The sequence below is a fragment of the Mesoplodon mirus genome (genome assembly GCF_964341445.2).
Source record: "Mesoplodon mirus genome assembly, chromosome: 5".
In the NCBI taxonomy this organism is placed as follows: domain Eukaryota; kingdom Metazoa; phylum Chordata; class Mammalia; order Artiodactyla; family Ziphiidae; genus Mesoplodon; species Mesoplodon mirus.
In genome coordinates this window covers 35,516,375-35,534,358 of record NC_138980.1, presented here as the reverse complement: position 1 = coordinate 35,534,358, position 17,984 = coordinate 35,516,375, and the positions used below count along the sequence as shown (strand labels likewise).

Sequence of the window (17,984 nt, the reverse complement as noted above, 5' to 3'; positions counted from 1 at the left end):
AAGGGGTTATGATTCACCATGGCCACTCCATGAGTCAGCCACCATTGAGACAACGCCCAGGTCCCCTGCCCCAGATGGAGACATGTCCCTCGTCACCATGTCACCTCCACATTCCTTTGGCTGCTTGCCAGAGGGTCCTTTCTACTTCTCCCTTTAGGTCAGTTTTGGGGGAAAGAGGTGAAGGGGTCTGGGAGCAGCTGCTGCCCCCTTCCCTTCCCCCTCCTCCCCCTCTTTCTCCTCCTCTTTCTCCGGGACTCTCCCTTGGGGTACGGCCAGGCCAGGCAGTGAGTAAAACCCTTGTGACATGGGTGTGGCTGAGGCAGGCCAGGGGCTGGAGACAGGGGGACTCTGATCAGGCTCTTGGGCAATGCCAACTGATTAGCACCTAATCCTCCAGGCTTCCCTGTCCAAGGGGTTTCTGGCACTCAGGGGTGACTGAAGACAGGAAGTTTGAACCAGGGTCTCCCAATACCATGAGAGGAGAGACTTTGTCAGGGGGTGGGAGACTCCCTCTGCCCTTCCTAAAGCATGAAGGACGTTATGTCCAGGAATTCATTCATTCATTCTTGTGACCACTACTTTTTTTTTTTTAATAGTTTATTTATTTTTGGCTGCGTTGGGTCTTCGTTGCTGCGTGCGGGCTGTCTCTAGTTGCGGCGAGCAGGGACTACTCTAGGCACGCGGCCTCAGTAGTTGTGGCTCACGGGCTCAGTAGTTGTGGCTCACGGGCTCTAGAGCGCAGGCTCAGTAGTTGTGGCGCACGGGCTTAGTTGCTCCGCGGCATGTGGGATCTTCCAGGACCAGGGCTCGAACCCGTGTCCCCTACATTAGCAGGTGGATTCTTAACCACTGCACCACCAGGGAAGTCCCAGTGACCACTACTTCTTTTTTTTCCTTTTTTTTTTTTTTTTTGCGGTACGCGGGCCTCTCACTGTTGTGGCCTCTCCCGTTGCGGAGCACAGGCTCTGGACGCGCAGGCTCAGCGGCCATGGCTCACGGGCCCAGCCGCTCCACGGCACGGACCACTACTTCTTGAGTGCCTGCTGTGTGCCAGGCATTGGGACGCAGCAGAGAACATAACCAATTATTCCCCATGCCCCACCCCCGTGGAGCTGATGTTCTGAGGTGGGGAAGATGCTAAGTAAAATCAGTTGTGCATAAGCAAGTAAATAAATAAATCGAAGAGAAACACAACATTGTAAATCAATTATACTTCAATTAGAAATTTAAAAAATAAATAAATTGGGAGAGACCAGGTATAGAAGAATAAAGCAGGAAAGAGAGATGGGAGGGGTTGGGTCAGGGAGGCCTCGGCAGAAAGATCCTGGAGAGTTGAGGGCAGGGTGGTGTCTTGTTCCAGGATGAGAAGGCTGATGTCAGTCCTGTGATGGTTCTAGAAGTTTCTGCGTGGGGCTGGAGGGAATGTGTTTTTGGAAAGAGCTGGGAGGTCCCTTGGGTCAGGGATCCGGTTCTCCAAGCTTGGTGTCGGGGTCTAGCCCTGAGCCAACCATAGGAAGGGGGCCCCCCAGCTTCAGGAGACCAGGTGGCCTCTGGGACAGTACCCCGTGAGGATCCTGAGTCTAGACCAGCAAACGGGGTCAGCGCCCCTGCCATCTCGCAATCCACACCCCTCTGCCCAGTCCTCCCCCCATGTCTCACCACCATCTCATCTCACCTCATCTCGGTGATTGTTTTATGGCTGGTGGGTCCAAGGGTCAGAGCTGACCCTCTCACCAGGAAAAGGAGGCCTCCTACGGCTGTGGATGTGGTCAACTCAGCTTCCTTCCCCTTGTGGGCGAGGAGACCTTGTCTCCTCTGGCTCCACCCCTGGGGCTTCTGGGAGGGAGTCCTTAAGGTTCGGGTGGGGGAGGCATTTCGGGGTCCCCAGAGCCTGAATTCGTCCTGGCCCTCCATCCCTCACCTTCTGAATGTGTTTGCTGTAGCTGCTGAAACAAAGTCCCACAGACTGGGGGCCTGGAACAACAGAAATGTATTCTTTCCCAGTTCCAGAGGCTGGTAGTCCAAGATCAAGGTGTCAGCAGGGCTGGTTCCTTCTGAGGCCTCTCTCCTTGCCTTTTATATTATTTTTTAAAGAATTTATTATTTATTTATTGGCTGCATTGGGTCCTCGTTGCTGCGCGCAGGCTTTCTCTAGTTGTGGTGAGCAGGGGGCTACTCTTCACTGCAGTGCGCAGGCTTCTCAGTGCGGTGGCTTCTCTTGTTGCGGAGCACGGGCTCTAGGAGTGTGGGCTTCAGTAGTTGTGGCTCGCGGGCTCTAGAGCGCAGGCTCAGTAGTTGTGGTGCACAGGCTTAGTTGCTCCAGGGCATGTGGGATCTTCCTGGACCAGGGGTCGAACATGTGTCCCCTGCATTGGCAGGCAGATCCTTAACCACTGCACCACCAAGGAAGCCCCTCTCCTTGCCTTTTAGATGCCATCTTGTCCCTGTATCTCTGTGTCCAAATGTCCCCTTTTTACAAGTACCTCAGTCTTATGGATTAGAGCTCACCCTAGTGACCTCATTTAACTCGATTACCTCTTTGAAAACCCCCAACTCCAAATACAGTCACATTCTAAGGCCCTGGGGGTTAGGACTCCAACATATAAATTTGGGCCTGGGGGATACAATTCAACCCCTAACACCCCTCAAAGCTGCGATGAAACCCAAGCCTGGTGGTCACCTCTCTAAGTAGCTGCCCTGACCACCCCAGCCAAAGTCACACCCCCATCCCAGTCACACCCAGTACAACCCCTCTGATGGGAGGGAATTCTGTTTATCTATCTATGTTATCTGTTTACACCAGGGAGCAGGGACCTGTGTATTTTGATCACCGATATACCTCTAGCCACGAAATCAATCCCCCACCACCACTGAAGTGGCTCCAAATCCATCTGTGGAGCAAACCCCACAATTCAGTGTGCGCCATGGGTCTCAAAAGAAATGCACCTACTCTCGGCCGAGTTGGGATATCTGCGTCGTCTCTAATCAATTCAAAACTTGCCCATTTTGTGTGCAATTGCTTTCTGGACTGGGTGCCAGGAGGTCGAAGTCCTAGCCCCAGCTCAGCAATCGACTTGGCTGGGACATCACAGAGTCACTCCTCCCCTCTGAGACTCTGGTTCCCCATCTGCAAAATGGGACGATGGATCTAAAGGTTATATAAAATGAAGCCCCTGCCAGGTTAAACATTGGGGTTGATGTTTAATCCCAGGGAAAATCTGACCAGGAGTGTAGTTTGATAAGAGTCGTGGGCCACATTGTGTATGTATATATGGAGAAGCCCACCAGGTAGGGGACAATCCCATCCACGCATGAGCGAGGTGGAACGGGCTGAGAAAGTGTTAAGAAAGAACTGCGCCCTGATTCTTCTCGCTGGGAGCATGGTTAATCCCCAAATGTCCTCCCTGCTGCAGGAAGAACACTGTAGAAATCTCAGATCACCAATAGCATCTCCAAGTTAGAGTATACTTAAAAGATCACCAAAACCCTCAACAGAATTTAGTAAGTTTTTTTTTTTTTTTTGGTGGCGCAGTGTAGCATGTGGGATCTTAGTTCCCGGAAGGACCAGGGATTGAACCCGTGCCCCCTGCAGTGGAAGCTCTGAGTCTTAACCACTGGACCGCCAGGGAAGTCCCTAGTAACATTTATTTTCATGTTACATTGCTTTTACGATTACCTTCTAATTGGGGCATCTGATACTGGTCTAATTTACCATCGTGTTACTAAGTGTCTTTCAAAAATAAATTTATTGAAGAAAAAAAGCCAAATACGTAATAATGCTGAAGATGGTACTAAACTTTCTTCAACAAATGTATCTTAGGGCTTCCCTGGTAGCGCAGTGGTTGAGAATCTGCCTGCCAATACAGGGGACATGGGTTCGAGCCCTGGTCTGGGAAGATCCCACATGCCGTGGAGCAACAAAGCCCGTGCGCCACAACTACTGAGCCTGCGCATCTGGAGCCTGTGCTCCGCAACAAGAGAGGCCGCGATAGTGAGCGGCCCGCGCACCGCGATGAAGAGTGGCCCCCACTTGCCGCAACTAGAGAAAACCCTCGTACAGAAACGAAGACCCAACACAGCCAAAAAAAAAAAAAATAATTAATTAATTAAAATGTGTCTTAAAAGGAAACATTATAACACCAGGTTTTGTTTTGTTTTTTAAGTATCAGGTGCCTAAAACAGATGCAAAAGAAAATAAACAATGTTATTATATTCTAGACAGCTACTGTTGCCTGTGGAAGGTTCTGGATTAGGTGACGCTTAAAAACTTAGCAAAAATGTGTTAAAAGACACAACAGCACCCAATTTGAGTGCTTCTTGATAGAATCAGACAGTTTAAAAAAGGATTGAAAAGGAAGTCATTTCTTACCTTTCATTAGGTTTATTTTATATATGCAATTTGCATGCAAACGTGCATGGAGAATCCCAGCGGGGCCTCCAAAACAAACAAACAAACAAACAAACATGCATGGAGAACTCACTCTGTGCATTGAATTCTCTCAAACCATCCCCACCCCCACTCTCTTGGACTTCCCTTCTCCACAGAAAACAATGCCATTTCTCCTAGGCCCAGCTTCTGGGTCTGGGCACCCAGTCTCATCAAAACCACAGCTAAAATTTATTGCTCACTCACTGTGCCAGGCACTGTGCAAAGTACACAAATAAACTTGATCCTCCAAAAACCCCAAATGAGTTGGGGACTTTGTAAATACCCATTTTGCAGATAAGTAAACTAAGGCTCGCAGAGGGGATGCTCTAGCCCAAGCAGCTTGTAAGCAGTGATGCTGAACTTCAAGGCAGCAACGCTAAGTCGGAGCTGCCCCCGGGGTGAGCCAGAGTCAACCCCAGGTAGCAGTGCTCATGGCAACAAGAGGCTGGGGCTTTGTCGTGTCATCTAGCACAGAGCGAATGTCATGGTTACGGCTCTCTGGATTCAATTCCAGCCCCTCCTCTTGCAAGCCGCGTGACCCTGGGCAAGTTATTTGGCCTCTCTGTGCCTCTACTCCTCCCAAAATGGGGATAATAGTAAAGATCCAGTGAACTCTTATACATGAGCAGTGGCATACCACGGCTGGGGAGAGGGGAGCAGCCCACTCCAGGTGCTATCATAAACGAGGCCCATTAATTTCTAAAATATACACACAGCTTGTATAACTCAATAATAAAAAAAAAAAAACAACCCAAACAAAAAATGAGCGGAAGACCTAAATCAACATTTCTCCAAAGAAGACATATAGATGGCCAAGAGGCACATGAAAAGATGCTCAACATCGCTAATTATTAGAGAAATGCAGATCAAAACTACTGTGAGGCATCACCTCACACTGTTCAGAATGGCCATCATCAAAAAGTCTGCAGTTAAAAAAATGCTGGTGATGGTGTGGAGAAAAGAGAACTCGCCTACACTGTTGGTGGGTATGTAAACTGGTGCAGCCACTATGGAGATTCCTTAAGAAACTAAAACTAGAGTTGCCATATGATCCAGCAATCCCACTCCTGGGCATACATCCAGAGAAAACTCTAATTCTAAAATATGCGTGCACCCCAATGTTCATAGCAGCACTATTTACAATAGCTAAGGCATGGAAACAACATAAATGTCCATCAACAGATGAATGAATAAAGATGTGGTATATATGCAATACAATACTACTTAGCCATAAAAAAGAATGAAATAATGCCATTTGCAGCAACATGGATGGACCTAGAGATTATCATACTAAGTGAAGTAAGTCAAGCAGAGAAAGACAGATATCATATTATATCACTTATACGTGGAATCTAAAATATGATACAAATGAACTTATTTACAAAACAGAAAACAAACATATGGTTACCAAAGAGGTAAGGAAGTGGGGGAGGGATAAATTAGGAGTTTGGGATTAGCAGATACAAACTATTATATATGAAATCGATAAACAACAAGGTCCTACTGTATAGCACAGGAAACTATATTCAATATCTTTTAATAAACCATAATGGAAAAGAATCTGAAAAGTGTATCTATCTGATACACTTTGCTGTACACCAGTAACTAACACACACTGTAAATCAACTACACTTCAATTTATAAAAAAGAAAATCTGAAGTAAAAACAGGGGAGCCCATTGTCTGCAGAGAATTCAGAAACTGATAATAAACCTGATTTTATTATTATTATTTTATCAACGTGCGTAGACAATTCTGAACAATGTCAGTGTCAAAATAATCTCCCCCTAAGAAATCTTTTATTGGTCTAAACCAGGGAGTGAGCAAAGTTTTTCCATAAAGGGCCAGATAGTAAATATTTTCAGCTCTTTGGGCCAGATGGCAACTACTCAGCTTGTGATCCCAGCAAGAAAGTCACTGCAGATAATTCATCAATGAATATGGCCCAGTGCCAGGAAAGCTCTTTATATGGACACTGAAATTTGAATCCTCTATACTTTGCACGTGTGAAATATTATTCTTTTTGATTTTTTGTTAAGATTTTTTTTTTTTTGATGTGGACCATTTTTAAAATCTTCCTTGAATTTGTTACAATACTGCTTCTGTTTTTTGAGTTTTTTTTTTTGTGGTACACAGGCCTCTCACTGTTGTGGCCTCTCCCATTGTGGAGCACAGGCTCCGGACACACAGGCCCAGTGGCCATGGCTCACAAGCCCAGCCGCTCCACGGCATGTGGGATCCTCCCGGACCGGGGCACGAACCCGTGTCCCCTGCATCAGCAGGCAGACTCCCAACCACTGCGCCACCAGGGAAACCCTGCTTCTGTTTTATGCTTTGGTTTTTTGGCCACGAGGCAGATGGGATCTTAGCTCCCCGACCAGGGATTGAACCCACACACCCGGCATTGGAAGGTGAAGTCTTAACCACTGGATCACCAGGGAAGTCCCTCTGTTTTTGATTTTTTTCCCAACCAGTTAAAAAAAAACAAAAACAAAAACGCTCCTTAGCTCCTACAAAAATAAGCTGGATTTGGCTGGCAAGTCATGGTCTGTCCACTCTTGGTCTGAACAATTGCTGTGGTTTAACCACTGGAAGTTTTGAATTGGCACATTTTATTACTTATCCTTTAATAAACATTGTATTTTACACGGAGGTGAATTTGGAGAACTGCATGCAATGCATTTGGCTCCAGACACACACAGACTCAGCTACACACATTCATTTGAAGAGTTAGTTCTTAACGATTCTAATTCTTTTGAGTTCTCTTTGGACACAGTTCGTATTTCCAACCCTTGTGGTATTACACGATCTTGTGTTTAAACAGTAGATTTGAAATAAACAGTGATGGGCCAGTGATTTTAAATGCAAAGAAACAGAGTTTGAGCTACTTCACTTTTTTTTTTTTTCCCTATCTGACCACTTGGACCTTCTATTTCTGTTTAAAAGTTTAGACAGTGCACCAATTGCAAATTATAATATTTTTGTTTGGCAAGCTCAAATTTTAATTCATTTTTACTGGATTTGAGCCGTATCTTTAAAATGGAAATATCAATAATTTCCTCCTTTAAATTATTATTCTTGTTTGATGATTTAAACTTATTAAACTGTAAAGCTATTATTCATTGCTGCAACAGATCAGTAGAGATATGTACCTACATGTAAAGAGAAGTTTTCTTTAAAAAAAAATTCATTAATGGAATTAAAATGTATCCATTCATCATCTTTTTCCCTTTATTGGACTGGGATATTTATTTATTTATTTATTTATTATTATTATTATTTTTTTGCTCTACGCGGGCCTCTCACTGTTGTGGCCTCTCCTTTTGCGGAGCACAGGCTCTGGACACGCAGGCTCAGCGGCCATGGCTCAGGGGCCTAGCTGCTCTGCGGCATGTGGGATCTTCCCGGACGGATCTAACCCGTTTCCCCTGCATCGGCAGGCGGACTCTCAACCACTGCACCACCAGGGAAGCCCTATTTATTTAATTTTTTAACATCTTTATTGGAGTATAATTGCTTTACAGTGGTGTGTTAGTTTCTGCTGTATAACAAAGTGAAGCAGCTATACATATACATATATCCCCATATCTCCTCCCTCTTGCATCTCCCTCCCACCCTCCCTCTCTCACCCCTTTAGGTGGTCACAAAGCAACGAGGTGATCTCCCTGTGCTATGTGGCTGCTTCCCACTAGCTATCTATTTAACATTTAGTAGTGTGTATATTGGACTGGGATATTTATTTTACGTATGTTACTGGTGTGATTATATAGCTGGTGTTCAATGAAAGAACAAATTTCACTCTATATTTCTCTTAGGGCTATTACAATTATTGGTTGCTTTGCATAATTATTACTGAAACTTTCTGGCTTATAGAGAAGTGAGCGTTAAAACAAGATTTCCTTCAGCTTTTAAATGTTCTATGTAAGCCACTACATTTAGGCACTTAATACCTGGTTCCTAGTGTCAGACAAATATTTATTATCATCCCTAGTCCATTGACAAACTATACCCCCATAGTCTCTTTGTAAAGACTGAGAGCAAAGAGCAGCTTTTGCATTTTCAAATAATTTTAAAATATAGAATAATTATTTCGCTTTAAAAATATAGGAAAAAATTATTTCGCGACACAGGAAAATTACATGAAATTCAAATTTCAGCCTCAAAAAATAAAATTCCGTTGGCGCACAGCACGCCCATTTATGGACTGTATGGTCTGTGGCTGTTTTGGGACTAGAAGGGCAGAGTTGACTAACTGACGGGCTGTGTTTAAGCTATTTGCTACGTGGCCCTTAAAAATTTTTTTTGCAGACTCCTGCTCTAATTTTTCAACCCCTCTCCTCCAAACCCCCAACTCTGGAAGTCCATGTTCAGAGACTTAGGCCCCCAGGTCCTCCTCTATAGACAGCTGCCCAGCGTCACCCAGTGGACCCCTCCCCTTCCCACCCAGGCCAGGCCTGAGGCTGGGGGAGACCGGTCAACTTCTCAGTCCCTGGCGCCCTCTAGGGGACCCCTCGAGCAACTGCCTTCTCAACCTCCTTCCCTGGCAGCCCCACCCACGCCCTCCCCCCCACCAGGTCTCCTGGGAAGTGGGGAGGAGTGGGAGGTTATTTTTGTGCCCCCTCCTTGTCCTGATTCCTCCCCCTGCCCCCTGCCAAGGTCTCCAGGACTCCCCCCTACTGGGGCCATGATCCTACTCTCCCACCATGCTTTACACAGTAGGACTCTCAATGAATTAAATCCCATTCAGTCGTTGTCAAAGATGTCAACAAATTTGAACAGCTTTGTTACTTTCCAAAGCCCCTTGGTGTGTATACACACCACCTCTTAATTTGTGCTTTTTATCTGTACATACACCTTGCATTTGTGTAGCATGCCATTCTTTGCCCCTCCAAAGTGTTGTTTAAAAATATTTATTTATTTATTTATTTATTGGGCTAAACTGGGTCTTAGTCGGGGCATGCAGGATCTTGGTTGTGGCGTGCGGGATATTTACTTTCAGCATGAGGGATCTTTAGTTGCGGCATGAGGTATCTAGTTCCCTGACCAGGGATCGAACCCTCGCCCCCTGCATTGGGAGCGCAGAGTCTTAACCACTGGACTACCAGGGAAGTCCCTCTCCTGAAGTATTTTGATCCACATAATTTCATCCAACATCTGCAGGAACTGGCTGGTATTTCACACTGAAGACATAGAAGGACAGAGGAGATAGGTAATATATACGCTCAGGCTAAGAGATGATGTTGGGTCCAAGGCCCGAAAAGACTCAGGTACAGTGGTAAGCTGGAGCTGGCTTCCTCTGGCTGGTGAGATTCAATGACATCATGCAGGTAGATTGAAATTGGTCAAGGTTGGGGTATTTACACCTCAGGAATCGGCAGGTGCTACAAATTAGGGATTTTCTGTGTGGCTCACGAGAGGGAAGGTGTAACCATTGTGTTTTGGGATGTGAGCAGAGCATCACCAGCGTGGCAGTCAGAAAGGAAGATAGTCCTCCTGCGAGAGGGCATCCATGCCAGCTGTGCCAGGGACTTTTGGGAAGACAAATCACTCTTTTTCAGAGCCTTCCTTCCTTCATCACTCATTTATTCATTCATTTTCCCCATCAAATATTTATCAAATATTTACCTGACGTAATAACGTAATAAGATGTTACCCATTCCTTCTCAAATATTAAAATAATGCTTGGACCTTTCTCCCCCCAAAAAGCTGTGATTATTTATAAAGTCCAGTACCACCTCTCCAAGATATCAGATGTGAGTTATTAGATTCAAAATGAACTAGCTTAGGGACTTCCCTGGAGGTCCAGTGGTTAAGTCTCTACATTTCCACTGCAGGGGGTCCGGGTTCGATCCCTCCTCCCTCCTCCGGGAACTAAGATCCAACATGCCAGTGGGGCATGGCCAAAAACAGAACAAACAAACAAACAAAAACTAGCTTAATCCCTACCACAAATGCAGCAAGTGCTTCTGCTATGCCTGTCATTTCTAGAAGTCTGACTTTGTTTTCAGGGTTAACTGCTGAAGGTTGGCAAATGGCCTGTATATCCAACTGCCTTTTGCCATCTCCATGCGGGCATCTCACAAGCCTCCCAAATTCAGCGTGGCTGAGCACCTGCCATTCCCCCAAACCTGCTCCTCCTGCTGCCCTTCCTGTCTCACTAAACAGAAGCTCCAGCCTTCCAGTGCTCAAGGTCAAAACGTTGGGTTGTCCTTGAGTTTTCTCTTTCCCTCACACCCCACATCCATCCATCAGCAGTCTTATCCACTTTGCCTCACTCTGCTCCAGCCATCCGGGCCTCCTGGCTGTCCCTCCAACACGCCAGGTGCAGTCCTGCCCCAGGACCTTTGCACTGGCTGTGTCATCTGCCTCAAAACTCTTCTTCCAGATCTCGATGGAGCACACTCCCAACTTTTTCTGCTTTTGCCAAATGTCACCTTCTCAATGAGACCTTCCCTGACATCCTATTTATTTATTTGGTTGTGCCGGGTCTTAGTTGAGGCTCACGGGCTCCTTAGTTGCGGCATGGATGTGGGACGTAGTTCTCTGACCAGGGATCAAACCCAGGCCCCCTGCATTGGGAGCGTGGATTCTTAACCACTGCACCCCCAGGGAAGTCCCTGACATCCTATTTAAAACTGTGACTTTTGCCCTATTCCCAGCTTCTGTGTTTCCTCTTCTCTTGCATTTGCTATTTTTCTTCCGCGGCACTTGCTGAAATGGGACATACTGTTTTTTATTTGTTTGTGGCCTATTTCTCCCTATCAGACTGTGAGCTCCATGAGAGCTTGGTACAGAGTAGGGGCTCAATAAGAATTTGAACGAACTGCTGTAGCTGTTGAATGAAGGAATGATTTGCCTTAACTTAGTTATGAGGAACATGCCACGTCTTATACCCCAAATGCCTCGAAGTGTAACCAATGTCCTGATGCCCTAGATCAGGGGTTGGCAAACCACAGCCCACGGGCCAAAGCCAGCTCACCACCTGCTGTTGTATTGTCTTCAAGAATGCATTTTACACTCTTTAACCGGTTGAGAAAAAGTTTTAAGAATATTTTCTGTTACTGAAAATGATATGAAATGCAAATGTCAGTGTCACCTGGCTACACCCATTTGTCTCTATATTTTTGCGACAGAGACTGGCCCTCAGAACAGAAAATATTTATTAAATAAATATTTATTTATTTACAGAAAAAGTTTGCAGAGCCCTGCTCTCATGTCAAAGGAGGAAATGGTGTTGCCAAAGGGGAAACTGAGACCCAGAGGGGTGAGATGAGTTTTCCAAGGCCCCACGTTTCTGAGGGACTCCTCCTTTGCTGAATTATCTAAACAATGTTTCTGATGCTTTATAGGAAACAGAAGTCAGACTGCCGGGGACTTCCCTGGTGGTCCAGCGGGTAAGGCTCCGCGCTCCCAATGCAGGGGTCCCAGGTTTGATCCCTGGTCGGGGAACTAGATCCCACATCTATGCCGCAACTAACAGTCTGCATGCGCAACTAAAGGACCCTGCGTTCTGCAACAAAGATTCGGCGTGCTGCAACTAAGATCCGGTGCAGCCTAAAAAAATAAACAAATATTAAAAAAAGAAAGGAAGGAAGGAAGGAAGAAAGAAATCAGACTGATGAAGAAACACCTTCATAAACTGAAGGTCACCTGAGGTACTGACCTTGAGAGAGAAATCTGCACCCAACCATCTGATCTTGCCAAGCCCTGGAGATTTTTAATTGCCCCTGTAAAAAAAGAAAAAATAAAGTCATCACTCATTCTAGAAACCTTGAGTTTGGGACTTTGATCGGAGTGATTACGACATCCCATCAAAACTCCATTTGACTTCATCCCTTCCGCAGACATTTATGGGCACAGTCAGAAGCTGATGGCAAACTGGAGGCAGAAAAGCAAGTTTCCGGGGGCTGGGGAGTGACGGCTAATGGGAATGGGGTTTCTTTTGGGGGCAATGGAATGTTCTAGAACTAGATAGCAGTGAGGGTTGCACAACACAGTGAATATACTAAAAACCACTGATCCATACACTATATTTTATTTTTTAATAATTTTTTGGCCTTGCCACGCAGCATGCAGGATCTTAGTTCCCCAGCCAGGGATCGAACCCGCGTCCCCTGCAGTGGAAGCACGGAGTCTTTACCACTGGACCACCAGGGAAGTCCCCATACACTTTAAAAGGGTGGATTTTGCATTACATACATGATGCCTCAATTAAAAAAATAATAATAAAATTTAAAAGTCAATGCTTATCTGTTTCTTACTAAATAATAGTGCTATGAAATAAATAAATAAAGGGAAGGCAAAAAGTAAATTTCACCTATTAATCACCCCTGCCCCAAGTCAAACTCCTTTTCCACATTCCTCCTAATTCTTGTTCATTTGCATGGACCCTTTTTGCACAGCTGTAAAATAGATATCATCTTGCCCATCCATTGGTCAGGACATGATACAACATCATTAAAAAAGAAAAACAGGGCTTCCCTGGTGGCGCAGTGGTTGAGAGTCCGCCTGCCGATGCAGGGGACGCGCGTTCCTGCCCTGGTCTGGGAAGATCCCACATGCCACGGAGCGGCTGGGCCCGTGAGCCATGGCCGCTGGGCCTACGCGTCCGGAGCCTGTGCTCTGCAACGGGAGAGGCCACAACAGTGAGAGGCCCGCGTACCGCAAAAAAAAAAAGAAAGAAATAAAGAAAAACAACTCTAGGGGCGGGGATGAGAGGGGCAAGAAATGGGTGAAAGGTGTCAAAAGGTACAAACTTCCAGTTATAAAATGAGTCCTGAGGACATAATGTACAGCATGGTGACTATAGTTAATAGTACCGTGTTTTATATTTGAAGGTTGCAAAGAGAGGAGGTCTTAAATGTTCTCATCACAAGAAAAAAAAAGGTGTTTGTTAAGTATGTGTGGTGACAGATGTTAACTAGTCTTGTGGTGGTGATTGTTTCTCAATATATACATAAGCCAAATCATTAGGCTGTACACCTGAAACTAATATAATGTTATATGTCAATTATATCTCAAGAAAAATAATCAAATAATAAAAGGAGGTAAAAAGGAAGGAAGGAGGGAAGGAAGGGGAAAGAAAGAAAGAAAGAAAGGAAGGAAGGAAGGAAGGAAGAAAAAGAGAGAAAGAAAGAAAAGAAAGAAAGGAAGGAAGGAAGAGAAAGAACGAAAGGAAGAAAAGAAGGAAGAAAGAAAGAAGGAAAGAAAGAAAGAAAGAAAGAGATGGGAATTCCCTGGCAGTCAAGTGGTTAGGACTCTGCACTTTCACTGCCCAGGTCTGAGGTTCCATCCCTGGCTGGGGAACTAAGATCCCTCAAGCCACGGTGGTGCGGCCACCAACAAAACGAAACGAAAAACAAACAAGCAAAAAACACACATAAAACCTCTAGGGATGGCATCACAGAGATGGGCCTCTGTGTTTTTGTCCACTTATTTGCTACTTCCTGAGTTTTTGCTCAACCCCATATCCCTTTCTCTCTCTGAATAGCTAAGTATCTGGATGGAAGCTGATGCAGGGAATGATCACAGACGTTTCTGTTGAATGAGGTAATTAGTGAATATCCATATCCCCTGGGGTAGGTCTTTCCACCTGGCAGGGAGTAGACACTCAATAAATGTTAGTTGAATGAATGCACACCGTTTTGGTGGAGGAATATTTCAGCTCCCCAGTGTGTAAAAGTAGTGGTGTGCTGGTCTGTGTTTAACAACCGGCTCTCTTGGAAGGGAATTTAGATATCTCTGTATATCTAATGTATATTATACATGTATAACATACATGCATTGCAGACATCATTATATGTCGAATATACATGTATATAATATACATGCATTGCAGACATCTCTATATGTCGAATATACATTAAACGTATATAATATACATGCATTATATAATATATATATTTATTATTATTATTATTTATTTTATATTTTTTGGCTGCCTTGGGTCTTTGTTGCTGCACGTGGGCTTTCTCTAGTTGCGGCGAGTGGGGGCTACTCTTTGTTATGGTGCATGGGCTTCTCATTGTGGTGGCTTCTCTTGTTGCGGAGCACAGGATCTAGGCGCATGGGCTTCAGTAGTTGTGGCACGTGGGCTCAGTAGTTGTGACTCCCGGGCTCTAGAGAGCAGGTTCAGTAGTTATGGCGCATGGGCTTAGTTGCTCTGCAGCATGTGGGATCTTCCCAGACCAGGGCTCGAACCCATGTCCCCTGCATTGGCAGGTGGATTCCCAACCAGGGAAGTCTCTAATATATACTTGTAAATGCTAACAATATAAAGGAGGTGTAGGACACAATTTACAAATAATAATCACATATACAATACCATATTATAAATTCTACATAGCCACTTGAATCTCAGAATAGGTTTTGACTGAGTTTTGCCAAACTCTTGTATCCATAGCCAACCTCTGGTAGCAAATAATGGAACAAGTGTAGTTCTGACATGAACATTGGCAATATTTTTCATTTATGTTAATAAGTAACATGAAAGTGAAGATGTATGTTGGAATTTCACTTGTTCATCAATAATGTGAACGTCTTCTTTGGTGAATCATGTAATGGTTTTTGAATACTGGAAAATATCTTTCCACTTCTGTGTGTGTGTGTGTGTGCTAGTCACAACCTAACAATGGTAGACACACACATTTTGACATTTAATCTGCATTATTAACTTTTCCCCACCACTTTTTAAAGCCTAAACCAGGAGTTGGCATGCTATGATCCTCTGCCTGTTTATGTAAATAAAGTTTTATTGGCACGTGGCCATGCCAATTTGGTTAGTGTGGTCTGTGGCTGCTCTCTCCGTACAGACATGCAATAGAGATGTAGGGCCCACAAAGCAGAAAATATTGACCGATCCTTTACCAAAATATTTTCTGACTCATTCTATGCAATCAAAAACACAATAAATCAAGCCCTCATTTGTATTATTTGCCAATTTCCAGGGTGTAAATACTCCCACTAGGGACCATTTCAATCTGCCAATGTGATGTCAATGACACAAAGTTAAAAAGATACAGAAAGTACCTCCCCATCATATTTCCACCAAACAGATACAATAACAAAAACAATGAAAATAGGTGAAAATCAAAGCAAATTAAAAAGCATACATAATAGCAAAATATAATTAGGATGTGATGTTTTGAGTATAAATACTTTTTACCTTTAAAAAAAATTGAGGTGATGGGGACTTCCCTGGTGGCGCAGTAGTTAAGAATCCACCTGCCAATTCAGGGGACACGGGTTTGAGCCCTAGTCCGTGAAGATCCCACATGCTGCGGAGCAACTAAGCCTGTGTACCACAACTACTGAGCCTGCACTCTAGAGCCCCTGAGCCACAACTCCTGAGCCCACATGCCACAGCTACTGAAGCCTGCGCGCCTGGAGCCTGTGCTCCGCAACAAGAGAAGCCACCACAATGAGAAGCCTGCACACTGCAACGAAGAGTAGCCCCCGCTCACCACAACTAGAGAAAGCCTGCACAACAAAGACCCAATGCAGCCAAAATTAAATAAAATCTAAAAAAAAAAAAAAAAAGGTGTCGTAAAACGTCTTCTGTAACTTTCTAAGACATTTTTACGTTGTTGTTGTCATTTGTGAGTTTACTGCTGCCTAATATTTCTTTGGGGAGTATACTGGAACATATTTTTCCATTTTTCCATCAGTGGATATTCGTGTTGTTTCCAGATTTTTGCCACAGAGAACATTAGCGTATGTGTCTCCTGGTTATACAAGGGCATATGCCTAGGGGTAGAATTGCTGGGTTGTAGGTAGTCTAGATAGAGCTCAACTGCAGTATGCAAAGGGGTCAGGTCAGCCGTTCTTCCAGTTAATCCATTGCCCAGGTGAGAGAGGTAAAGTTCAGGGTGCATTCCGAGATAGGCAGAGTGTACACATGTGATATTAATGCTAAATTGTTTCTGAGTAAGATAAACATCACTTTGGATTGAATCTATCAACAAAGCTATTAGAAATTAATCTCCATGGGGAGGCGGAGATTTCAGAGAGATCCAAGTCTCTGGGACCAGGGAACAGATGTATCAAGAAAGATGTGATTGGAACCAATGATAAGTAGAGAGATAGGTAACAGGGTGAGGTTACAGAGCAAAATGTACTCCATGGTCAAGATAGAGAAGGGGGTGGAGGGCAAGTCTGCTGTAATCGCAACAATAAAAGCTCATGTTCTATAACAAGGGCTGAGCATCAGGTGATTAGCAGGAAGTTCGCCTCCCAAGGACAGGAGCATGCGTTTCATTAATTCAAGTAGCATATATTCGGAGGCTTCCACTATCCAAGGAGCTGGACTGGAAGAGAAAGAGACAAATCCAACATCTTCCTTGCCTTCAAAATGTTCGTAACTAGAAGGGAAGATAGAATAAGAGAGCAGGGAAGGGAATCAGAATGCAGAAAGAGCCATATGCCAGAAACAAGCAGGGTGCATTGGGAATTCCAAGAAATAGGGAACTGGAAGGAACAGGGAGAATCAGATTTAATGTACGCTGAGCCCCCAACTAGGAATCGAGGAGAAAATTCTGCTTATTAGAAAAGATTTGATCCCTTGATCCTCCTCAAGAACTAATTTAACTCAGCCATTAAAAAAAAGAATGAAATAATGCCATTTACAGCAACATGGATGGACCTAGAGATTATTATACTAAGTCAGACAAAGACAAATATATGTCACATATATGTGAAATCTAAAAATAATGATACAAGTGAACCTCTTTACAAAACAGAAACAGGCTCACAGACATAGAAAACAAACTTATGGTTACCAAAGGGGAAAGGGAGGAGATAAATTAGGAATTTGGGATTGACAGATACACACCACTATACATAAAATAAACAACAAGGACCTATGGTATAGTACAGGGAACTATATTCAATATCGTTTAATAACCTATAATGGAAAAGAATCTGAAAAATATATAATATATACATAACTGAATCACTTTGTTGTACACCTGAAACATTGTAAATTGACTATACTTCAATTAAAAAAAAAAGAACGAATTGATTGGTCTACATGAAGGGCAGTCCCCCAAATACACACGATGGAATATCACACATACAGCAAGGAAAAAAACAAATTACTGTTACATGCAATCACATGGATGAATGGCCAAAATATTTTGCTGAGCAAAAGAAGCTGGGCACAAGAGTACATACTGTACAATTCCATTTCCACGAAGCTCTAGAACATGCAAAACTAATCTCTGGGGATAGAAATCAGAATCTAGGATGCCTGTAGGGGAGTAGGGGGCTGCAGCCAGCTTGTCCTGGCTCATAGGTGCCTACTGTTACCATCCTTTCCAACTTCATGGTAGATGGAAATAAGTCTCGGTGGGAATATATACACCACAGAAAAGGACAGGTACTACAAATTACAAAGCAGCCTCTCCCTCTCTCTCTCTCTCTCTCTCTCTCCCCCCACCCCCCAATCTCTCGTTTCACAAGCCCATCGTTAAACATTTACCAGCACACCACTGCTGCTTGGGGCAAGGGGGATTAACTGAATAGGACACTGAGAAAACTTTCTGGAGTGATGGAAATGT

The 17,984-nt window shown here is 44.3% G+C and overlaps 1 protein-coding gene across 5 annotated transcripts in view; it reads right to left on the bottom strand.

Annotated features, from left to right (window-relative positions):
* Positions 1-17,984, bottom strand: part of CREB3L3 (cAMP responsive element binding protein 3 like 3) — a 39,613-nt gene that overhangs the window by 19,774 nt on the left and 1,855 nt on the right. For 4 of the 5 annotated variants that reach the window (XM_082620778.1, XM_082620782.1, XM_082620781.1 and 1 more), the window contains exon 2: positions 12,092-12,155. The gene's annotated coding sequence lies outside the window, so the exon portion shown is untranslated. Of the gene's footprint in view, positions 1-12,091; positions 12,156-15,592; positions 15,652-17,984 lie in introns of all 5 variants that reach the window. The other variant, XM_082620779.1, reaches the window with a different exon arrangement.